This window comes from Hyla sarda, chromosome 2 (genome assembly GCF_029499605.1).
Source record: "Hyla sarda isolate aHylSar1 chromosome 2, aHylSar1.hap1, whole genome shotgun sequence".
Classification (NCBI taxonomy): domain Eukaryota; kingdom Metazoa; phylum Chordata; class Amphibia; order Anura; family Hylidae; genus Hyla; species Hyla sarda.
The window spans coordinates 274,917,250-274,932,980 of record NC_079190.1 but is presented as its reverse complement, the minus strand read 5'-3'; the positions used below and the strand labels follow the sequence as shown (position 1 = coordinate 274,932,980).

Sequence of the window (15,731 nt, the reverse complement as noted above, 5' to 3'; positions counted from 1 at the left end):
AGCTGTGGCAGAAGTTGTTGCAGCATGACAGTCAGTTGGGTCAGCTGTTGTCCTTGTTGAGATTGCTGGGCGACCACCGTGGTAAGGTCAGCGACAACTGGCAGCGGGACCTCAGCGGGATCCATGGCCGTATCTACTGTCAGGATCCGGATGGGTATACTGTGAGGATACTGGTGGTGGATCCTCTGTGTCAGTGGGGTGATGACGTGGGCCGTACCAGGGGAACGGAGTCTAAGGGGTTACTGGTTTTCACCATAGCCCGCCGCAAATCGGGATGGACTTGCAGCGGCAGGTAACCCCCAGATCGTTCCACCCGATAGCGACTCAACCCCAACTGACGGCTGAGACAGGCGCGGTACAAGGGATTAGGCAAGAGCAAGGTTGGACAAAGCAGAAGGTCAGGGCAGGCAGCAAGGATCGTAGTCAGGGGCAACGGCAGAGCTTTCACTGGCACTGAGGCAACAAGATCTGGCAATGCAAGTAAGGGGAAGTGGGTTTTTATGATGAGGGCACAGGTGTGAGTACTGATTGGGCCAGGTGCCAATCAGTGGTGCGCTGGCCCTTTAAATCGCAGAGAGCCGGCGCGCGCGCCCTAGGGAGCCGGGCCGCGCGCACCGGGACTGAGCCGACGGAGGACAGGACAGGTGAGGGGATTGGGATGCGAGCCGCGGGCGGGCGCGTCCCGCTACGCGGGTCGCATCCCCGCCGGAAACACTGATGCAGCGCTCCCGGTCAGCGAGTCTGACTGGGGCGCTGCATGAAGGTGAACGCCGCGAGCGCTCCAGGGAGGAGCAGGGACACGGAGCGCTGGGCGTAACAGACCTGCCTGCTGAGCAAGTCTTTTCCACAAGAGTCTGCTGCATGCTGACAAATGCAAAAGAGTGGGGATATCAGGGACCCCTTTCCCCACCTTGCGGTGCTCTTTATACATCACAGTCTGCTTGACTCTGTCCATTTTGCCCCAGATGAAGCAAAACATTGTCCGGATGATGTCTTTGCAAATGGTGGCATGGGGAGGTCAGGCCGGTACTGGAGCACAGGCTAAACTTCCCTCTGCAAGACCAGTGCTTTGCCCTCCATCGAGAGCTTTCTGGAGCTCCACAGTCTGATCTTAGAGCTAATTTTTGCCAGTTGGTCTTGCCAAGACTTAAGGGCCATTCCTTCCTTCCTTCCTGAACCAGACTCCGAGAATTTGGATGAAGTCTGGTTTAGGGGGTGAAAGAAGCTAGGTCTGGACGAGTGCAGTCACCGAATGCCGATCAGGGCAGAAGACGGTCACGTCGTCCATGTAGAGCGAGCACTTGACCTTGTAGCGATCTGGTCCTGGTGCGGTGATCCCTCTGATCTCTCCATTCTGCCGTATAGACTCCAAGAAGAGCTTTGTAACACAAACAAAAAAAGAGGTGAAAGAGGGCAGCCTTGTCTTACCCTTGAAAGGATTGGAAAGGGGTCAGTCTTCCAGCCGTTCACCAACACCGTGCTGCAAATATCAAAGTACATGATGTTAGCAAAAGAGCAAAACATCTTCCCCAGACCCAGCTTGCGCAAATCCCTGCCCATGAAAGCATGGGAGACACAGTCAAATGCCTTCTCCTGATCCAGACTGACCAGGGTGACGCAGGCTCAAAGGTCCTGGATGTAATAGACCGTGTCTCTCACAAGGGCAAGGCTATTGGCGATCCTGCGACCTGGAATGCCACAGGTCTGGTCTGTCATCTGCCTGATGACAGATTTCAGCCTGTTGGCTAGCACCTTGGCGAGGATCTTGTAGTCCTAGTTCAGAAGAGAGATGGGCTGCCAAGGCTGCCATCAGGGCAGTCAGGGGCCCTGGTCAAATTAAATATATAAAGGTCTCCTTCTCTTCCCTCTCCCTGCACTTCCCCTCCAGAGGGAGAGAGCAGAGTGTAGGATGTGAAGAAGACCTGCAAGGTACTGTTGTGTGCATGTTTGTGTGTGTACATATATTTATAATGGTATGTGTGTAAATATATATATACTTTGTGTACATAATGTTTGTATGTGGATATTTACATACACAGCTCAAAAAGGGAACACTAAGATAACACATCCTAGATCTGAATGAAGGAACTAATCGTATGAAATACTTTTGTCTTTACATAGTTGAATGTGCTGACAACAAAATCACACAAAAATTATCAATGGAAATCAAATTTATCAACCCATGGAGGTCCAGATATGGAATCACACTCAAAATCAAAGTGGAAAACCACACTACAGGCTGATCCAACTTTGATGTATTGTCCTTAAAACAAGTCAAAACGAGGCTCAGTAGTGTGGGTAGCCTCCACATGTCCATATGACCTCCCTACAATGCCTGGGCATGATCCTGATGAGGTGGCGGATGGTCTCCTGAGCGATGTCCTCCCAGACTTGGACTAAAGCATCCGCCAACTCTTGGACAGTCTGTGATGCAACGTGGCGTTGGTGGATGGAGCGATACATGATGTCCCAGATGTGCTCAATCGGATTCAGGTCTGGGGAACGGGCTGGCCAGTCCATAGCATCAATGCCTTCCTCTTGCAGGAACTGCTGACACACTCCAGCCACATGAGGTCTAACATTGTCTTGCATTAGGAGGGACCCAGGGCTAACCGCACCAGCATATGGTCTCACAAGGGGTCTGAGGATCTCATCTAGGTACCTAATGGCAGTCAGGCTACCTCTGGCAAGCACATGGAGGGTTGTGAGGCCCCCCAAAGAAATGCCACCCCACACCATTACTGACCCACCGCCAAACCGGTCATGTTGGAGGATGTTGCAGGCAGCAGAACGTTCTCAATGGCGTCTACAGACTCTGTCACGTCTGTGCTCAGTGTGAACCTGCCAGTGGCGAATTTGCCGCACCAGTGGCGAATTTGCCAATCTTGGTGTTCTCTGGCAAATGCCAAATGTCCTGCAAAGTGTTGGGCTGTAAGCACAACCCCCACCTGTGGACGTCGGGCCCTCATGCCACCCTCATGGACTCTGTTTCTGACCATTTGAGTGAACACATGCACATTTGTGGCCTGCTGGGGGTCATTTCGCAGGGCCCTGGCTGTGCTCAAAAGTGACCAAAACATCAGCCAGTAAGCATTGGAACTGAGAAGTGGTCTGTGGTCACCACCTGCAGAACCACTCCTTTATTGGGGGTGTCTTGCTAATTGCCTATAATTTCTGCCTGTTGTTTGTTCCATTTGTACAACAGCATGTGAAATTGATTGTCAGTCAGTGTTGCTTCCTGAGTGGACAGTGTGATTTCACAGAAGTGTGATTGACTTGGAGTTACATTGTGTTGTTTAAGTGTTCCCTTTATTTTTTTGAGCAGTGTATATTGTGTGTGTATATAATGTTATAATAGTCCACAACCTGGGGGGGTCCCAATTTAGAGTTTTGCTATGGAGTCCCATGAATTCTAGTTACGCCCCTGAATACCAGTATATAAGAAGGAAAAAGTGGATGCAAATAACATTCAATAACATTTTCAGCCAAAAAACTTGAGTACTCACATCATTGGGTCGCACAAAGAATAAAAATAAATAATAAAATAAAAAAAATAATAATAAAAAATCATTAGGTCGCACACACACAAAAAAAGGGGGATCCAGTTTCTATTCCCTAAAAGAAGATGCTTTTTTTTTTTTTTTTTTTCTTACCAGGAATTTTTTTTTACCAGGAAACTGCTGTAAAGACAATGGGGGATATTTATCAAAGTTGTCTATGTCCCGCATCAATATAGACCAAACTACAGAGGGTTAGGCTGGACTATTGTGCGCTTAATTTATCAAAAGGCGCGCGGCTCTTGATCAATTCTGCACACAGACTTCGGGATTTATGCTTTAGACTGTATTTAAACCTGCTTCAGCATTGTCTGACATTTTGGCGTATTTTCAGCCGATGCGACTTGTCGCTGAAAAGTCGCTTTTGATAAATTCAGCACCAATGCATTTTTCTGTCCAAAATAGACTAGAATGCATCATGTTCTAAAAATCCTCTAAAGCAAAAGTCGCAGAAAAGTCGCACATATTTAGACTGTGACTTTCTGTGCGACAAATTTAGACAGGAAAAAACAGTCTAAATCCTTTGACAAATATCCCCCAATGGCCCTAATTTACCCCCCTAAGAGTGGAGTGTAGGTTTTATTGTGTTTTTTAGTTTACTAATTTACTCCGCTTTCGGAAACTTTATATGCTTTAAAGTGTAGGGTTTTCTTCCCCAAAAATGCACATGATTTTCAGAGTGGTTTTCACTTTGAGTGATTCTGATTCTGTCGGGACCCGACAAAAAGAGTAGGAATCCTGTTAGTAAATGAGGGTCTTTGTCTCATCAAGACACCCCCTGTATATTTACCCTATTAAAGCATATGAAAGTCATTAAACGGGGTACTCATAAGAATCCCCCTTTGGCCCACTTAAACCATCTATATATTACATGGATACCCCTTCCTCTGAACAGCAGCCATGTAGATCAGTAGCATCTGGAGGAAAAATGTCTGCCTGGCTGCGGGTTTCCCAGAAAAATTAGCTGCGTAATGGCTCTTTTCTAAAAAGGGTTGTCTGCGATGACACAACCTTTCTAACATTTGCCGTAAACCGTGGTCTCTCAAGTTACAATATTAATTGGTTCAGGGAGGACTATTGTAAGTTAAAAATATTGATGTAATCTTGATACCAGGACTCTATGGAAAACTGGTAATTGGCTCTGAAGCCTCCAAAATGTCAACTCAAAATAAGAAATAGATAGAGGTTACAGAAAAAGAAGCAGATAACTAACACAGCTAAAGCAAGTTCTTACATACAATAGTCAAAAAGAGCTACTGGAAGCTGTAAATCACTTTAAATGTTGAAGACAGGAGTTTCTTCAAGGTCCTTATAGAACATACAATGTCTTGGCAAAATGAAATAAAATTGCCTCACCTGGTGTTTAAAGGAGCAGCTCATTGCAGCACAGGTAAAAAGTAGCACATAACGTGTAGTACCACACTGTACTGTAGAGAGGCGCTACCAGACAGCTACTAAGTGTATGCACATCAGTAATACAGGTCGTTGCAGCCATTGACACATATTATTGATCTGGACTTCCTGTGGTATTGTAGAGTATGTATTCCAGGAGATGTTGAAAATATTGTAACCTGAGGCCATTGTAACTCGAGGGATCACTGTACAGTAGGCAGTCCTCCTTCAGGGACCTTGTGACTAAAGTCCCTCACAACACTTCTACTAAGTGTATTAGACACATGTGCAAGCACAGAGGAAACAAAATGATCAAGCACATCATTCCATCCATCTCAGCCATCTGCTGTGCTGTATCTGCTTTGAAGTGTTTTTTTCTCCGTACATAGAGCAGGAGTAGTGTGAGCAGTCTTCCTGTGAGCAGTCTGTGCTATATTTTATATATCTCTGATTTGACCCATCTACCAACTTCCTCTTGCTGACCTAATCTAGTATTCCGAGACCAATATTAACAATAATACCAGTATACAAGGAACAAATAATTCCGCCACTTAATCACCACTACCACATAGTGACTGGATAATGCCACCACATTATTACTGGCTAAAAACCATTATAGAAAGATCAATATTTCCCCCATACACTGACCCATATAAAGGTAGATACCTGCACAACACAAGGTCTACAGACTGTCATTACAGTGCGGTTACATCCAGTGATTCACAGGTAATGTCTTCTCTGATGAGTGTCATTTATCTTCCATCCAGCCCAGGTCAACATATTTTTTTCTTGCAGCCTGGACTCATCTCTGTGGAATTTACCAAACGAAACATCTAACACTCTCAGTAGGAAGGTAGAATCCAACAGTAGATAGTTCACCAAATTAGATAGATAGCTTTCCCTAGTAGGTAGGCATTCTCCTTTAGTTAAAAAGTTCCCCCAGGTAGATGGGTAGGTACAGTAGGTTCCCCTAAGTATGTTGTAATGTCTACTTAGTAGGTTGACCCCCCTCATTTGGCAGATTCCCTCCTGCCACATACGAAGGTAAGTTTTATAGTTTTCCCCAGTAACTTTGCCCCTGGCATTAGGTCTCCCTGTAGATAGCCTTCCCCTTCTGTAGGAAGCTATGTGTTGTCCTTGATGGCAGAAGGGGATCTGTTGGACAACTGCTGGGCTCCTGCACCAAGTGCCCAGCACTGCACAGACAGCAGATAGGGAGCCATGTGCTCTATTACCAGCTGTCAGAGAAGGAGCCAGGTAGCTGACAGATGAGAAGGAGAAAGGCTGAACAATAAGGAGCCTTGTGAACAGAGAGCATAGCTCCTTATCTATCTGTCTATGCAGTCACTAAATCATAGTGCTGGAGCTGACGCTGCATGTATTTAAGCTTATTTATTATTTTTTATATCAGCAAACACAGAGCCACCGATGTAATCTTGAGATGAAGAAAACATTTGGAGTCAATCAATCTGTCTCCCCCCTATTGCATTATAGATAAGTATCTGTCTGTATTTCTCAGCATTGAGGACACTATTGATCTTGCTAAGTCCCCTACTCCATTTGCTGAAATGCAGCCACAAACATATAAGGAGCCTCCACCATTCTTAACAATTATGTACAAAAGGGGGGCTCAACCAATGATGTCAATTGTGTGCAACTTGCAGTGTATGAAACTGAACACACCACTGGAAAAGCTAGGATAAAAGTGCTCACCACTAATAATTTATGAATATGAAAAATAAACTCTTTATTGTTACAAAAAAATCCCAAACTTAATTTACAAAGAGCTTAGTGTGTGATTGTGTGTATGCAGCAGTGCTGAGTGTGTGACTATGTTTATGCAGCAGAGCTGAATGTGTGATTGTGTGTATGCAGCAGAGCTGAGTGTGTGCGTGGTCATGCATACACATAATCACTCATTCCGCTCTGCTCCATACACATGCCTCACACTAATTTCTAATACATGTACATAATCACACACTCAGCTCTGGTACATGTACACAGTGTTTACCAACCAGGGTGCCTCCAGCTGTTGCAAAACTGCAACTCCCAGCATGCAAAGTTTTGCAACATTTGGAGGCATTCTGATTGGTAAAACTGATATAGAGGTAAGGGGACAGATTGTTTAGCAAAATTACATATTTTTTAAACCCTGTTTTTAAATTCTGTGTACTTTATGAAGATTTATGCAGAGTTTTGTTCGGCGCACACTGCTGCTTCAGCACTTCTAGCTATGTGAGCAGTGTACCACAGGAAAATGCCCCAGTTCAGTGAAGTGCAGCTCTGTGAAGTGGGAGGTAGAGAAGGAGTGCACAGTAGAGAGAGGGGGGGTGTTTCTATATTTGCGCAAAATTTATCAAAGGACGTGCGCAACTTTTGTAAATTTTGAGCAAGAGTGTACATTAGACAAGCAGTGTAAAGGAGTAGATATGTGTCTACAATAGACACCTAATGAGAAATGTCCCCCATTTAGTGTACAAAATTGCCGTTAAATCCCTCTCACTTACTAGTGCTGATTCTTCTAAGCAGATTTATGACTAAAACAAAGTTCAATTTTAAGGGTAATCATTAATCAGTTGTAAAAAATTGTTCAGGAAAAAAGATAGGGGAGCTGGAGACTTAGCAGTCAGGCTGATTCTCAGAGAGATTTCCCTCTAACCAGGGAATAACAGCCTTCAATGTAAGTAGAAAAGTTCAGGCAAAAGAAGAAAATGGTTTAAAGTAGATATTACACCAAAATAAGTGCAATGCAATTATCAAATAATTGTAATCATAATTTTAATAAAAATAATGGATTCAAAGGTGTCTATAGCCTTCAAAAGTTATGAATATGATACGGCACCTGCCATTTTTTTTAAAGCAATTATATGTAATATTGATGCAAACTCAACCTGGAAGTGTGGTTATATCATTTGTTGTTTCTTTGCGTGTGGGTTTAATTCCCCCTCCTCCTGTTTTGTCATGTATGCTTCATGTTCAGGGAAGTATTTTGCAATTTCCAGTGGGTTGGAGAGATGGTAACGGCATCATCTCTCTGGGAACAGCTGCTGGTACAAAAGCTTTATCAAACCAGCAGGAAAACTGATATTCTGCCTGATAAGACACATTGAAGTACAAAGCTGGTGTAAACGTCTTTTGGTAAGTACAGCGTCTTTCTTTACACCTATTAGAAATTATAAAATTTTTATAATTCTCTTTTTCTCTTCTTTTTAAATATCTATAAATATGGACGAGGTAAAACATGCATTTTTTTCATGTGTTTGGTGTTGAGAAGACTGCTCCGTAGAGTAGTCTTATAAATTCACCCCTAATGTGATGGCTGCTTCTCTTTGGTGAGTTGATGTTGGTTGGTATTGATGGTGTTTCTACTATAATAGGTTTTCTAGGTTTGCCTCGATCACTCTGGAGTGCAGTCCACTCTTTGTGATACTAAGCTTTGAAAAGAAAGTTCTTCCGAACACAGATGCATTTTTTCAATGAATGTCTCCTCCAAGAGGGAAATTCATCATTGCTTATGAACTGAAGCAGTGAGAAGTTGTACCTAGCCTTCAGATAAATGGTTTCATGTTGTAGGTTCAGGCATAAGCTGCTTCTACACTGAACGGTGTAGCAAAGATGTTCAATCTTTCAAAATGTATCAATGTTGGTGCGGCTGAACTGGTTTTCTACACTTTTGTTTTTGTTTTTTTTGTGTACCCGCGCCTAATTTATCAAAAGTAGTACACAGAATTATATATTAGGAGCCATATCATGCAAAAATGTTGCTCGAAACTACTTTTGTACAGCAGGACAATGATCGTGTAAGACTGCACCAAAATTTTGAGCTTTGCACCAAAATCTCTGAATCAACAACTTTTTATATGTAGAATGTTAAAACATTAGCCTAATATACTTCATAAACATTTTTAACTGCTTATAAAAATCATGGCTTCTAAAAAAGACCCCAAGGGGTTCCCACTCCATCTCGAATGTAAAACAACTGCAGCCTCATCTTTGTCCTTGCTAAAGCACAGGCTGGGACAAAGGGGGAGATTTATCAAAACCCGTCCAGAGGAAAAGTTGCTGAGTTGCCCATAGCAACCAATCAGATCGCTTCTTTCACTTTGCAGAGGCCTTGTTAAAAATGAAAGAAGCGATCTGATTGGTTGCTATGGGCAACTCAGCAACTTTTCCTCTGGACAGGTTTTGGTAAATTTCCCCCAAAGTCTAGTAAGTGTGGGCAGGATTAGCACTTTTCTGTGCTCACTCCTATCCTGTCTATTAGACCGCAACATGAAAACAGAGAGGAAGGGGGGGGGGGCACAGAGCAGCCTTCAGTGATTGGATAAAAAAGACCCAACACTACACAGCAGACTCAGGGAGGAAGTGAAGGCATGGTAAATAAGGGCAGGCTCACTTATTACCTCGGACATCCCCCTTCCTGAGTAGTGGATGTCAGAATGAGCGAGCAGCAGAACATAGGGATTTGTGAGCCAAATACTGAACACTGACACATCAAAGACATGAAAAGCATCTGCATGACATATAAGCATTAACTTTTTCTGTGATATGACAGGTATCCTTTAACCCCTTAAGGGCTCAGTCCTTTTTTGCAATTCTGACCACTGTCACTTTATGCATTAAAGGCGTAGTCCAGTGCTGAAAAACGTATCCCCTATCTTAAGGACAGGGGATAAGTTTCAGATTGCGGGGAGCCCAACAGTTGGGGCCCCCCGCAATATCCTGTAGGGGGCCTCGTCAGCCCGTGGAAGGGGGCATGTTGACCACCACTCGAAGCGGTGGCTGACACGCCCCCTCAATACAACTCTATGGCAAAGCCGGAGTGGTGCCTTCGGCAATCTCCGGCTCTGCTATAGCGCTATATTGAGGGGGCGTGCCGGCCGCCGCTTCGTCCAGTGGTCGACACCCACTATCTGGCCAGTGAGCTGGGGCCCTGCACAAGAGATCGAGGGGGGCCCCAGCGGTCGGACCCCCCACGATCTGAAACTTATCCCCTATCCTTAGGATAGGGCATAAGTTTTTCAGAACTAGACTACTCCTTTAATAACTCTGAGATGCTTTTACCTTTTATTCTGATTCCGAGATTGTTTTTTCGTGACATATTCTACTTTAACATAGTGGTAAATTTTCGTCATTACTTGCATCCTTTCTTGGTGAAAAATCCCAAAATCCCAAAATGGATATTTCAAATAAATTATATATTGATTCACAAATACAAAAGGGGAAAAAAGCCCCCCAAAATTTGTAGCCCAATTTCTCTCAAGTATGGAAATATCTCATATGTTGACCTAAAGTGCTCAGCGGGCTCACAACATGGCTCAAGAGGGAAGGAGAAACTGTGGGATTTTTTTAAACAAATTTTGCTGTCATGGTTTTGGGGGGCCATGTTGTATTTAGGAAGCCCCCATAGTGCTAGAACAGCAAAAAAAAATTAAAACACATGGCATACTATTTTGGAAACTCACAGGTGTTTGACGACTTTGCTTTGAAGTTGGACGTGAAATTGTCACAAGGAGTAATTGGTGAAAATGGACCCCAAAATTTGAAGCCCAATCTTTCCCGATTAAGAAAACGCCCCATATGTGGATGTTAAGTGCTCTGCTGGCGCACTACAGGTCTTAGAAGAGAAGGAGCGCCATTGGTCTTTTGAAGAGAGAATTTTGCTGAAATTGAAGTGGGGCCATGTGCATTTTCAAACCTCCCATGGTGCCAAAACAGCAGAAACCCCCCCACATGTGACACCATTTTGGAAACTACACCCCTCCAGGAACATAACAAGGGTTACAGTGAGTACTTACACCTCAAACGTTTTTTGAATAGTGGGCCGTAAAAGTAAAAAATTAGATTTTTAACACTAAAATGATGGTGTAATAGGAGGAAATGGACCCCAAAATTTGAAGCCCAATTTTTCCCGATTAAGAAAACGCCCCATATGTGGACGTTAAGTTCCCTGCTGGTGCACTACAGGTCTCAGAACAGAAGGAGCGCCATTGGACTTTTGGAGAGAGAATTTTGCTGGAATTTAAATCGGGGCCATGTGCATTTACAAACCTGCCATGGAGCCAGAACAGCAGTAACCCCCCCACATGTGACACCATTTTGGAAACTGCACTCCTCCAGGAACAAGGGTTACAGTGAGTACAGTATTTATCGGCGTATAACACGCACTTTTTAGGCTAAAATTTTTAGCCTAAAGTCTGTGTGCGTGTTATACGCCGATACACCCCCAGGAAAGGCAGGGGGAGAGAGGCCGTCGCTGCCCGCTTCTCTCCCCCTGCCTTTCCTGGGGTCTAGAGCGCTGCTGTCGGCCCTTTTCACCCCCTGGTTATCGGCGCCGCTGCCCGTTCTGTCCCCCTCACTATCGGTGCCGGCGCCGATAGCCAGGGAGAGAGAAGCGGCGCCGACAGCCAGGGGGAGAGAAGGGGCAGCGGCACCCATTGCCGGCGCCGCTGCCCCGTTGCCTCCCCCCATCCCCGGTGGCATAATTACCTGAGTCGGCTCCGCGCTGCTCCAGGCCTCCGTCGTGCGTCCCCGGCGTCGTTGCTATGCGCTGAACGGCGCGGCGCATGACGTCAGAGCGCCGCTCCGTGCATAGCAACGACGCTGGGGATGCACGACGGAGGCCTGGAGCAGCGCGGACCCGACTCAGGTAATTATGCCACCGGGGATGGGGGGAGGCAACGGGGCAGCGGCACCGGCAATGGGTGCCGCTGCCCCTTCTCTCCCCCTGGCTGTCGGCGCCGCTTCTCTCCCCCTGGCTATCGGCGCCGATAACTAGGGGGTGAAAAGGGCCGACAGCAGCGCTCTAGACCCCAGGAAAGGCAGGGGGAGAGAAGCGGACAGCGACAGCCTCTCTCCCCCTGCCTTTCCTGGGGGTATATCGGGGTATACACGCGCACACACGCACCCTCATTTTATCATGGATATTTGGGTAAAAAACTTTTTTTACCCAAATATCCTTGGTAAAATGAGGGTGCGTGTTATAGGCCGGTGCGTGGTATACCCCGATAAATACGGTACTTACACCTCAGAGGTTTTTTGAACAGTGGTCTGTAAAAGTGAAAAATTAGATTTTTCGCACTATATTGACAGTGTTATCCCAAATGTTTCATTTTTACATGGAGTAATAGGGGAAAAGGCCCCAAAAATTTGTAGTGCAATTTCAGCTGTGAAAGAAAATACCCCATATGTGGATGTAAAGTGCTCTGCTGGCACACTGCAATGCTCAGAATAGAAAGAGCGCCATTGGGCTTTTGAAGTGAAAAGTTTGTTGGAATTGAAGTCGGGGCCATGTACGTTTACAAAGCCCCCATTATGCAAGAACAACAGGAGCCCCACACATGTGACACCATTTTTGAAGCTACACCCCTCAAGGAATGTAACAAGGGTTATAGTGAGTACTTAAACCTCACATGTTTTTTGAACAGTGGGCCGTAACAGTTAAAAATGTTATTTTTATTACTAAATTGCTGGTATTAACCAAATTTTTTTTAGTTAAACAAGTAGCAAGAGAAAAATAGCTCGACAAAATTTGTAGCCCAATTTCTCCAGAATAAAGATATACCCCATATATAGAGGAAAATACAAGAAAGGAACACCCACATATGAGCCTATTACAAACAATACAACCCCTAGGGAAGGTGTATGGGGGTGAAGTGGATCTTTGGAACAGACGGGTGTTCCCTAAATTTATTTTCCAGAAATGGATGAAGTGTACTATGGGGGGGGGGGGGGTTGAATGAAAATTGCAATTTTAATACTGATATGCCAATTATTTTCCAAGAATGATGACCCAGAGTATAGCCGAAAGTAAAAATGATGCCCGCCCCAAACCCTATGCTCTGAATCATCATTCTGGGAATGTGATGTGTGTAGCCATCCCTATTCTGTTACCTCAAATGCGCACACTGCTCAGGTGGGGAGAGAGCGATGCGCATTTGAGGCAACTACAAACCCCCAATGCTGTTGACTCTGTCCCATGACACATTATTTTTTTGGGGAAAAAAAGATATTATCAGGGGTATTGGAAATAGGTTTATGTTTTTTTTTGGTGGGGGGGGTGGTGTTTGGTTTTAAAATTTGGAAGACAATGTAATCTAGATTGGTACATTGGAGTAGAATTCTGGGGAATTCAAATTAGGGAAAAGGATGAAAAATTTAGTGCTCCATAGAAGTGTGATACTCCCTGAAACAACCCATAATGCAGAGGCCCGGATGATCTGAGAAAGTGCTCTGACCCTCTCTTTGGCGGTCACACCATACCGTGCATGCTTGGTTGAGATGTATTGCCGGAAGCTGAGTCTCCCCTTAAGGCTGATGACAGACTCATCAATAGCGACCTCCCGCCCAGGGACATAGGCCTCGAAGTGGTTGATGACCGGCTTGATTTTATACAGGCGGTCATACGCGGGATCACTTCGGGGGGGACATGCCGCATTATCATGCCGAATTAACAGCATGATGCAAACATTTCTGAACAGCCTCGACCCGTGACATGTCATGGCCATACTGTAGAGCGGGGTCAGGTAGAGGACGCCCCCACTCAAGTACTGCCTGACACTGGGTTTTTTAACTAGACCCATATGCAGCACGAGGCCCCAAAAGGTCCTCACTTCATCTGCATTGACTGTGTACCATCCATTGGGTCTAGCTAAAAATGAGCCCGGGTTTGCAGCAACGAACTGTTGGGCATACAGGTTCATCTGGTCAACCATCAGATTGACAAAGTCATCACTGAAATAAAAACTAAAATAGTCTATTTCAGTAAACCCGATGATCTCAATCTTGATTCCTGAGTCGCCAACAAGCTCATGGTCCGCTGACTGAGTCCAGACAAGTTCTCTGTTACGGGGCACCAGTGAACTAGGCTGGGGGGGGGGCTTGACTAGTATGAGGGCAGGGGACTCATACTAGCATGGGGCACAGAGTCAGAAGCAGAGGAGGTTTGCGGCCTCGCATGGCGTTGACTTTGCCGCCTTGGTGGCTCATCATCAGATGATGATGAGGAGGACGAGGAAATAAGAAAGGTGGGGTCTTCCTATTCCTCTGTGGTGCTTTCAGTTTCAGAGGCAAGTATGGTATATGCCTCCTCTGCTGAAAACGCCCTGCGGGCCATTTCCCTACTCCGATGGGGGTGTTCGGGGAAAAACTTTATTTGTGTATGTGCTGCGTGTAGTGTGGTGCTTTTACTGCCTGCCCTACCCTAACCAGTCCTAACCCACCACCTAGCAGAAAAAATATAAAAATATAAAATAAATTAAAACTAAACTAAAAACAGCAAAAGAAACTTAAAAAAATAAGTCTTCTAGCACAAAAAGTCCTGTGCCAAAAAAAGTGTTTACCTAATCAGTGGTGTGCGCACTAATTAGCACTTGGTGGCGGCAGGGGGGCAGAAGTCAGTGGGGGTCGAGCCACTCAGCCCAGAACAGTGTACAGTGGCACGTACATAGATCCCCACTCAAAATAAAACGAAAAATAAAATGAAAAAATGGTAAAAAGTTAATAAAAACACCTGCCTGAACCCAAAAAAAAAACGCTGATCAGTGATAAATTACTGACAGCGGTGGGGCAGGCCGCACACACAGGTACAGTCCATCCACGCAGCACAGGCCTGCATTAGTGGCACGGACCACCTAACAGGTGCAATGTACTAAGGGACTGATCAGCGGCGGGTGGGCTTTAGCTAACAGTGGCGGACTGCTCTTTTATAGCTAAGAGGGTTTAGCAAAAAAAAAAAAAAGGTCTGCGCCAAAAAATAAAATACGCTGGGGCAGACCACACTGTCCCTGTAGGGCCGGGGTCATGCAGCTAAAGGTGCTGTGGACCTGCAAACACCTACAGTATGATACGCTGAAAAAAAAGCACTGAGGGGGGAAGATGACAGCATGGGGCTCCGTCCTGCTCACCAGCTCACGGATGTGTGGTGGGCAGAACGGAGCAACATGCTCCTTCACCCTCCTCCCCAAAGTGCCGTGATTGGTGCGGTCACTACGGCTGCCCAATCACAGCTGTACTGGGGGGTGGCAACACTTCCACCTCCCAGTACAGTATGGATGATGATTGGTGGTGTAAATTACACCACTGATCATCATCCTTATCCGGGTCATCGGGTCACACGTTACCCGAATGACCCGGAATCGCTGCAGATTGCCTCAGAACCCCCCTTGGCACTGTGCCAGGATGCCTGCTGAATGATTTCAGCAGGCACCCGGCTGTAATCCCCGCCCGGCTAGCGGCTTGGACCGGAATTGCTGCAAATCGCTGGTCTGAATTGACCGGCGATTTGCTGCAATCGCTGATGTGGGGGGTCCTCAGGACCCCCCTCGGCGATGTGCCGGGATCCCGGTCGGGGACCGGAGAAATGCAGGGCATACCTGTTCGCCCTGAGTCCTTAAGGACTCAGGAACGGGGGCGTACAGGTACACCCTGCATCCTTAAGGGGTTAAAAGACATGTTTCATAAATACATTTCTCCTGCAAAGCTAAACAGGGAAATCATTCTACAGCACCACTTTGTATAACAGCACTTGCAGCTACACCTTGTGAAAAGATGCTAAATTTTGACGCTAACACACCATTGCGCAAAACTTATAGACAGCAAAACTGCTCTACCAGTAATGATACATTTTCCTGCATTTGTTTACTTTTCATACCTTTGAATCATTAAATGCTTCATTTAGCTTTGCACAATAACCAGCATATTTAAGTGTTGTAGAAAGCTTTTGTCCTTCCAGAGTGGGGGAAATGGACCATGTTATTCCTTTTCAGTTGCGTTATCACAGCC

At 45.5% G+C, this 15,731-nt stretch overlaps 1 protein-coding gene across 1 annotated transcript in view; it reads left to right on the top strand.

Annotated features, from left to right (window-relative positions):
* The first annotated feature begins 7,887 nt into the window (after window positions 1-7,887).
* Window positions 7,888-15,731, top strand: part of CSF3R (colony stimulating factor 3 receptor) — a 47,045-nt gene continuing 39,201 nt past the window's right edge. The window contains exon 1 of the mRNA XM_056557146.1: window positions 7,888-8,087. The gene's annotated coding sequence lies outside the window, so the exon portion shown is untranslated. The remainder of the gene's footprint in view (window positions 8,088-15,731) is intronic.